Consider the following 9,345-nt stretch of genomic DNA (forward strand, 5'->3'; position numbering starts at 1 on the left):
GTGTGTGTGTGTGTGTGTGTGTGTGTGTGTGTGTGTGTGTGTGTGTGGCGCTACTCCCCTTGGGCACAGCATCCCCCTTGAGCTTGCCACGCCGCTGGACTCTGGCCCTGTTCTTCGATGGGTATAGAGCAGAAATCTGGGGGAGGTTGCCCTGCAGGAATGGGGAGGGGAAGAGAGAAATACTACCCCACCCCAACACACTCCACCCTGACGGACTCCAGAAAAGACTGAAGGGAAAAGATGAAGAGTTCGGTCCTTCCTCCAGAGCTGGCTCTCTTCCTGACTGCCAGAGAGAGGGCCTTGGACAACCGTGCTCCTCTTGTCTTGACTGACTCCAGCAGCTGGCCAGTTTGCTTGTCAAAGACCCATAGGGTTGCAGCTGGTCCTTCAGCCACCCAATGGCCAAGCACCAGTCAGATGTGATGGAGGGATTTCTGCATATCCTCAGGGGCAAAAAAGTAGAAACTCCTTTACACAAGGGGGGAAGATGAGTCCTTCATTTGTTTCTAAAACCGTTAATTCTTCAAATTTCTGAATTCACCTTAAGTCATGCACCTGATCTTATTCGGAAAGAAAACCATGTCCCTGCCCTCTGCCCACCTCACATTCTTGGAACCTCAACAGTTCCAAGAGTCGGCTCTCCATCCTTTTCCTGCTTCTCCCACCAAAGGCGACAGCCCTTGGAGGCCTCCCCAACAGCAGACTCAGGAACAGAACCATCTCTGAAACTGACAGGCCCTCGCAGGCAGAGGTACACCTTGAAACCTCCAGTAGCTGTCCCTTCCCCAGGTATGGTACATACACACAAACAGCAGCCAGAGGCCCTCTGACCCTGGGCTAACTGCCCTCCATGGGTCAGCACTGGTCTTCACTCCAAGTCTAAGAGGCTGGGTGTAAATGTCCTGACCTGGAGGGAGAAAGAGGTTAACCCCACCCACAACCTGACCCCTAAAGATCTCCTCCACCTTCCTGTAGCCTGCCTGTATTACCCACTATTAACCCCAGCTCTTCTGGGTTAAGGCTTTTATTTTATTTTGGGGGGTTAAGTTACTTGCCCAGGGTCACACAGCTAGTAGGTGTCAAGAGTCTGAGGTTGGATTTGAACTCGGGTCCTCCTGACTCCAGGGCTGATGCTCTATCCACTGCACCACCTAGCTGCCCCTCCTGGTTAAGGCTTTTAAGATCTATCTTTTTTTCAATCCTGGAAGGGGCTGGCAAGACTTTGAGGCATTATTGCCTATTAACAAACCCCTTAGGAATTATGTGAACAGACTCATTCCTGCCACTCACTTATGTTGGGCCTGAGGAACTGGGTCAGTGAGAGGGGAAGGCAAAGGGAAGGGCTCAGACTTCTCTGTGTCCAGGGTGGGGAAAGAATTACTAAAAAGGAGAAAACCAACTTCTCCCAGGTCCTTCCTCTTTTTTTAGTAAAAAAATTAAATATCATCTAAGTGAGGAACAGGCTGAATTGTCCTAAAAGGGCCATCCCATGGAGCATGCCCTGAATGGTTGTGGTCCACCACAGGGGAGCTCTGGCACCCTGCTCCTGTAGTGACCCAAAGCTGAAAGGACTCAATGGTTGGTACAACCAGAACCTGGCTGTTGCTGACTCCCTAACCCTGCTTACATTGCTTTACTTTGTCCTCTGCAAGGTCATTGTCTTCCTTGTTCACCTGGGCATGGGAGCCAGCATTAAACCCACAGCACTTCTCAGCCTAACCTTACAGTAGGGCTTGGCTGTCAAATACCCCTTTGCCCTCCACCAGGCTGGCCATCCCTCCTGCGAGGTGCACGGAGCATTTAGGAGCTGTTTTGCTTCTCACTTTGCTGTGTGCCCCTGTTTACCAAGATAAGAGTTTCAGAAGGAGACTGTGTTCGGTGCCCAGATCTGGCTTGTGATATCAGCAAACAGTCCTTTTGCATCTTATACAGTTTCTTTGGTAGAGAAAATAAGCAATTGTCCTAAGCCTGATTTCCATTTTGTACAGCAAATGCCATTTCTAGAAGGGTCACTATTACCACCAATTGGGGAAGACTCTAGTCATAAGCCATACTTACACTTCATTTTTTTATTATTCATTTTAAAATTTTCAGTTCCAAATTCTCTCATTCCCTCCAGCCCCTTCCCCACCTATATATAAGGCAAGCAATATCATACCCATTATACATGTGAAGTCATACAAAACATATTTCCATATTAGTCATGTTGCCAAGGAAAAAAAGAAAAAGAAAGTGGGAAAAACATGCTCCAATCTGCACAGACTCCATCAGCTGTCTCTCTGTCTGGAGGTGGATAGCATTTTTCATCATGAGTCCTTTGGAATTATCTTGGATAACTGTCTTGATCACAGTAGCTAAGTCTTTCACAGTTGATCACTGTTACTGTTAATATTGCTGTTACTGTGTACACAGATCTGATTCTGTTTATCTCACTTTGCATCAGTTCATATAAGCCTTCCCAGGTTTTTCTGAGACTACCCTTCTTACCATTTCTTACAACACAAAAGTATGATCATAATCATATACCACAACTTGCTCAGTCGTTCCCCAATTGATGGGCATCCCCTCAATTTCTAAGTCTTTGCCACCAGAAAAAGAGCTGTTATGAATATTTTTATACACATGGATCCTTTTTTTTTCCTTTGGCAATAGTTCCAAATTGTTCTCCAGAATTGTTGGACCAGTTCACTACTCTACCAACAGTGCATCCCCTACAGCATTTGTCATTTTCATTTCCTATCATGTCAGCCAACCTTCATTTTAGCAATTTTCCTGAACTCCTCCTCGCAAGGGACATACCCAGAGAGAGAGAAACCTGACCCTAGTCAGGCCTCTCAGGACTGAACCCAATTCATGTAAGCAGAGACCCCTATCTTTGAATCAGCCAAATGGAAACCCTTTCTGGAAATCCAAAGAAGAGAAAACACTGGAAAAGAATCCTAAAAGAGGCCTTAACTATTTCTCCTTGTTCTTATAGACTGGGGTGGGGGTTGGCTTCTCTCAGTACTTGAAGTCATCAATGATTTTTGGTACGACCCTAGGCCCAGGGGACCAGTCTATAACAACTCAGCAAGATGGGGCATGTGCCTCAGCAGGAAGCTAGACTATATATCCAAAAGCATGGAAGATGCCTTGGTGCAGTCTAATTACCCCCTTGCTACATATAAAATGAGGCAGTTGGACCCAATGATCTCTAAGATTTAAACTTATGATCCTATGATATCTAAGGTCTATCTCAGTTCCAAATCATATTTGTGAATACCTTACAATTTCTTCCCTCTTCATATGTCCTGAGGCATCCATCCCAGAGGATAACATATCTTTACACCATCACATAAAACCTGCCTTCTCTTCTTCCAACTGAAAAACCTTTCCATACCTTTTCCCCAACCATGTCACAGAACTGCAGTAAGCGGGCATGGAGCGGTGAGAATGGAGTGTGGGTGGGAGCCTCTCTGGGGGAATTTCCCCTATCCTCAACCATCCCCCACCTGCAGAACTGTGGTGGGTGGGTATGTGGGATGGGTGTGTGTGTGTGTGACAGAATTCAGGTACTGAGTACAGTGAAGTAGCACAAAGAAAACACTAGATGCACAAATCTAGAGACATCTCCATCCCAAATGTTCAAATGGAATACTTCTGCCCAATCTATAGTAAAGCCTTCTGAGCTTGTATCAGACTGATCAGTCACAACTGAACACACTGTACCTTGACCCTCACATTGCAATGTCATCAGTCCTCTTCAAGTACAAAGGACAAACAACAACTGAATAGACGGGCAGGAGTTAAGGAAGATCCTTTACCTCCAAGTCTCACACTCTTCAATATGTTGTAGCTAAATCATTTTCTCCTGATCTCTCTCCCACAGGAGGTTCATCGCTAGCGTCATGGAGAAGTTACAATCTATAATGGTGATGAAATCACAGATCCTTGAAATACTGAGGTGTCTCCAGGATACACACTTGGGAGACATAGGGAGACATACCTCTGAATTCCAATAAAAGCAGGCTATAGAGATGACTAGCATCATTTGGTGATTGGCTTAAAGCCCTCCATTTCTGCCACGCACAATGGGTCACCTAAATCTTTGGCGCATCAGCTCTGAGTAGGGGGTGGGGGAAGAAGGTAGATTCTACAACGTCTTAAGGTTTATAAAGAACTTTTCCTCAACTCTGGGCATAATTATTATTACCTACATTTAATAGTTGAGGAAACTAAACCTCAGAAAAGTTAAGTGATTTTGTCAAGGTCACATAACTCAAAAGTGGCAGAAAAAAGTTTTGATCTTGTCTTCTTTTTTTGAATTAATTTTTATGGATATCTTTTGTTTTTAACATCACCAGAATTTTTCCTGGTATTGTTTCCCCTTCCACCTCCCAGAGGGTTAGCTCATATAACAAATACTCTAAGAAAGAAAGAAAGAAAGAGAGAGAGAGAGAGAGAAAAGAAGGAAGGAAGGAAGGAAGAAAAGAAAGGAAGGAAGAAAAAAGGAAGAAAGAGGAAAAATAGAAAAAAAACCAAACCTTTACAAAACCAATACATCAAAAGAGTCTGAAAACATGCAACACTACACCCATGGATTTCCTGTCTCTTCAAAGGAGTGGGATGGGGCTGTCTTCTCATTTCTCATCTTAAGTGCCATGCTTTGAACCCATGTATTCTAACTCCAAATCCAATGTTTTTTCACCTATGCCTAAATCCTCATTTTCCTGTCACCTAAATCTTCACCCGTTCTTTTTTTTTCCTACTTGAGTAGAAGTCAGTGTTCTTCCTTCCTGATCAATAGTTTGGCTGGATGTAGTGGTAAACAAAATATACTGCTAACAAGGCTTTAAATGGGGGCATTTTGAGGGCCACTGTTTAGGTGTGATTCTGTATTGGTAGAGGGAATGATTATTCACGGTGTGCCTGTGTGAGGGGCAGAATTGACCCAAGAGCTTCAGAGAGGAGAGGTATTCTTCTTCATTCCTGTTTTGAAAGAGAGACACTCACACGTTTGGTTCCAGACTCTTTTTAGGATCTACTCTGGGGAAAGAGAGATATGTAGAGATATACATAAAAGGCAGGAAAGCTGGTTCCTCAATATGTCCTCATTTCTAGCCTGCCTCCATAGAGACTTTGGGGAGTTTCTGTGATCAGGACCTTTTTCTTGGTTGAGCTATCTCACTCTCAATGGAGAATACATTTATTCTGTCTTTCAGATAGAATTTGAGAATTCTAATTTGTTGTCAGGATCTCTATTCACTATTTGTGATAATCTTTTGTTTAACTAGTATTTGGAGGAAAGGAATCAAGCCCATAGATATAAGTTTGGGGTTACCCTTTCCCCTTTAAAGGATATTTTTTAAATATCTTTTTTGTGGGAAATTTCTTTTCTTTTCTTTTGGTTACAGGACTATTTATTTATTTTTAACATTAATTTTTTAAAAAAATTTTGGGTTCTAAATTCTCCCCTTTAAAGGATACTGAGGAAAGTAGCTTGAATATAAAAAATGACCCCTGCCCAGCAATATTTAGTAGAACTGATAGACATAAATCCAATCTGGTACCCCTCTCTTTCTCTGAAGAAAAGAGTGGATAGCCTTTCTCCTGCTCACCTCCAGGAAAAAATCAAAATTTTCCTTGGAGAGGGATGGGTGAGATTTCCAGAAATAGCTACCAATACCTCCGTATGAGCCACATTTAGACAATGTTGACATAGACATTTTATATGGACAATACACACTTAACATTACATTCAATTGTTTCCATAGCAACTATCTCAGTTCCATCTACTCTTATACAGACTAGCTTGTTTTAAAAGATCCTAGCCTTTTTGCAATGATTAAATGATTTAAAAATACTGTGCTGGATACAATAAGTAATTTTTTATTATACGAAATTGAAAAGCTTTTGCATGAACAAAACTAATACAACTAGAAGAAGGAAAGTGGGTAGACTGAGGAAAAAAAATCATTGCATCTAATATTTCTGATAAGGATCTGCTATCTAAGATATATAAAAATGAAGACAAACATATAAGATCAAAAGCTATTCTCTAATAGAGAAGTAGTCAAAGGATATGAATAGTTCTCAAAAGAATTACAAACTATTCACAGCCATATGAAAGAATACTCCAAATCACTAATAATAAAAGAAATGCACATAACTCACCTCAAACCCAGTAAATTGGCAAGGATGATAAAAGATGGGAATAGTTAATGTGGGGGACTTGTGGAAAGATGATCTCACTAGGGCATTGTCGGTGGAGCTAGGGGTGTGGAATACTATGTTTAATATCAATATGTTAGTTAATTTTGTGGAACTTTTTTTCTTTCTTTTTTAAAGAATCATTATTATAGGGGATGACTTTTTGTAAGAAAAAGGGGGAGGAATACAGTGGCAAATATAAGTGATATTAAAACAAAAGAAACCCAAAAAAGTGTTTTCAAAGAAAATATATTACAGTTATGTATATATGCAAAATAAAGAAGCATCATACTCCTAAAATTAAAAAATAAAGATACTATACTCTTTATGTGAGATTTAAGCTTTAAGATTTAATTTTTCAAGGGAAATTTTGATTGCATGCAGATCTTTGCTGTATGCTGGTTTTAAAATCTAATCCTATAGTAAAACGAATATGAATATGCCTACATTGTAGGATGACTGAGGTCAAAGGGTATGAACAGTTTGGTAATATTTCTCAAATAATTCCAAATAGTTTTCCAGAACGGTTGGACCAATTCCGCTTATATCTTCTTGACTAATTTAAAAGATGTGAGGTACTCTTAGAGCTAATTTAATTTGCATTTCCCTTATTTTTTTTTAGCAATTTGTGAAAGTTTTTATATTGAGTTTGCAATTTTCTCTTTTGAAAATTTCTCATCTTAAAACCTAGGAAGACTTGCATGAAGTGATGCTAAGTGAAGTACTCAGACCCAGGAGGACAATTTATACAGTAACAGCAATATTGTAAAGACAATCAACTTTGAAAGAATCAGTAACACTGATTAACACAAAGACCAACCACAATTCCAAAGGATTTATGATGAAATATTCCATCTACCTCCAGATAGAGAACTAATGGATTCAGAGTGCTGATTAAAATCTATTCTCTTTTTCTTTTCTTTCTTTCTTTCTTTTTTTTGGGGAGGGGGAAGTGCAGGGGGAACATAGGTAATGTGGACATTTGTTTGCATGACTATCCTATACTATATATTGTAATGGGTTTTTTTTCTTGCCTCTTCAATGGGTGGAGGAAGACGGGGATGGAGAGAATTTGGAAGTGAAAATAAAATTGAATTAAAAAAAAACCTCTCATATCTTTTGGCCATTTATCAACTGGGAAATAAGTCTTGTCCATATATTTGTGCAAATTTCCTATATATCTAGAAACAAGACATTTATCAGAAATACTTGATGTAAAGATCCCTCCCCCACATTGGACATTTTCTCTTCTTATTCTAGTTCATGTGAAAGCTTTTTAATGTTATGTAACCCAAAATTTCTCCTTTACCTTTTATGCATGTATATGGATACACCCACAAACACATATGATTCTCCCCCAGCCATAGGTATGAAAAGTACCTCTTATTATCTAATTATTTCTGTAATATGACCTATTATATTTGGGTTGAGTATTCATTTGGAGGTTCTGTGGCATATCCTACAAGTTGCTGTCTAAACATATTTTCTACCAAACTGATTTTCAGTTTTGCCAACATTTCTGGTCACATAGGGAACCTTCCCTTTGTGTTATTGTTTCTTGGATTTATTGAACACTAGGCTAATATGTTACATTACTTCTCAGTCTTGTTTATCTACTCTATTCCATTATCTACTTGTCTATTTTTAATCAACAAAAGAATAGTTTTGACAACTGCTTTGTAATATAATTGAGATCTGGTCATGCTATGCTCTCTTTAGTTCTACTTTTTTTTTTATTTAGTGGGAGGCATTCTGATGTGAAGCATATGTGTATTAGGTATTCTGGAATAGAAGAGAGTTAAATGCTGGATGGTGGTAGGGTGGAGTGGATTATTGTTAGTTATTCACGTTGTCATAAGATTTAGAGCTAGACTTTTTGTGGTGGCAAAGAATTGGAAACTGAGGGGATTCCTATTGATTGGGGAATGGCTAGCTGAACAAATTGTGGTATATGAACGTGATGGAATATTATTGTTCTATAAGAAATGACAAAGGGGATGGTTTCAGAAAAACCTGGGAAATCCTGTATGAACTGATGAAAAGTAAAGTGGACAGAACCAGAACAATCCTACACAGTAACAGCAATATTATAAAGATAAATCAACTTTGAAAGACTTAGTAACTGATCAACATGACAACCCTTCAATTCCAAAGGATTCATGATGAAACACGCAATCCAACTGCAGATAGAGAACCGATCGTCTCAGAGGGCAGATCAAAACATATTTTTTTCCTCTTTCTTTTTCTTATCCTTTTTTTGGGGGGGTGGCCAACACAGAAATTTGTTTTGTATGACTATACATATTTGCAATAAGTTTTGTTTTTCTTGTCTTCTCATTGAGTGGGGGAGAGGGAGAGAATTTAGAACTGAAAGAAGAATTTTAAAACTGCATTTTTTTAAAAATGACAAAAGATTTAGAGCTAGAAGGGATCCTTGTCTCATTGGATTTTCTGAGATGGACACCATCTTCAGGTTAGAGCCTGACTCTAGGAGAGACAAATTCTATCCCTCCAAATCCCTCCCAAACTGACTACACTGGCTGGATAAATTCCATTTTAGTTCCTTTCAAATGTAAAGAAGATACCTTTGGGCTAGGGGAAAAGAAAAAGAAAAGGGAGGAGAGAAAGGGGGAGAGAGAGGTGGAGAGAGGGAGGAGACAGACATGGGGGAGAGGGAGAAGGGGAAAGAGCCTCAGGGGAGGAACTGTGGCAGGGCAGCCTCAGGCCGATGATCAAACAGTCTTCCACAAGGCAACCAGAGCCCCAAATAGGAAATGGCTGGGAGAGGGATCCAATTGGGACTATGTTGGTGAGAGCCTTTACACCTGGATACTGATAAGGTTAGGGTTGTGGACAGGAGAAAGGGGAAAGAGCCTCCCACCCTGTTTTATGCCCTAGCCTGGTAAGGACATAGACCCCGGAATCTTTAGATCCACAAAAGGAGCTTCTCTCACTCCACCCCACAACCCAATTTCTTCCGGTCTTTTAACAGACTTTAATTCCACCGTAACCCTATTATACAAATTAAGCTCTTTCATCATCCAGACCTTTCCACCTTTCCTTTTCCCTGCCTTCCTACTGTTTCCCCCTCCCCATCTCCCCTCTCACACACACACACACACACACACACACACACACACACACACACACACACAC

The sequence above is a fragment of the Vombatus ursinus genome, unplaced genomic scaffold, assembly GCF_900497805.2.
Source record: "Vombatus ursinus unplaced genomic scaffold, bare-nosed wombat genome assembly UNPS02005286.1, whole genome shotgun sequence".
Lineage (NCBI taxonomy): Eukaryota > Metazoa > Chordata > Mammalia > Diprotodontia > Vombatidae > Vombatus > Vombatus ursinus.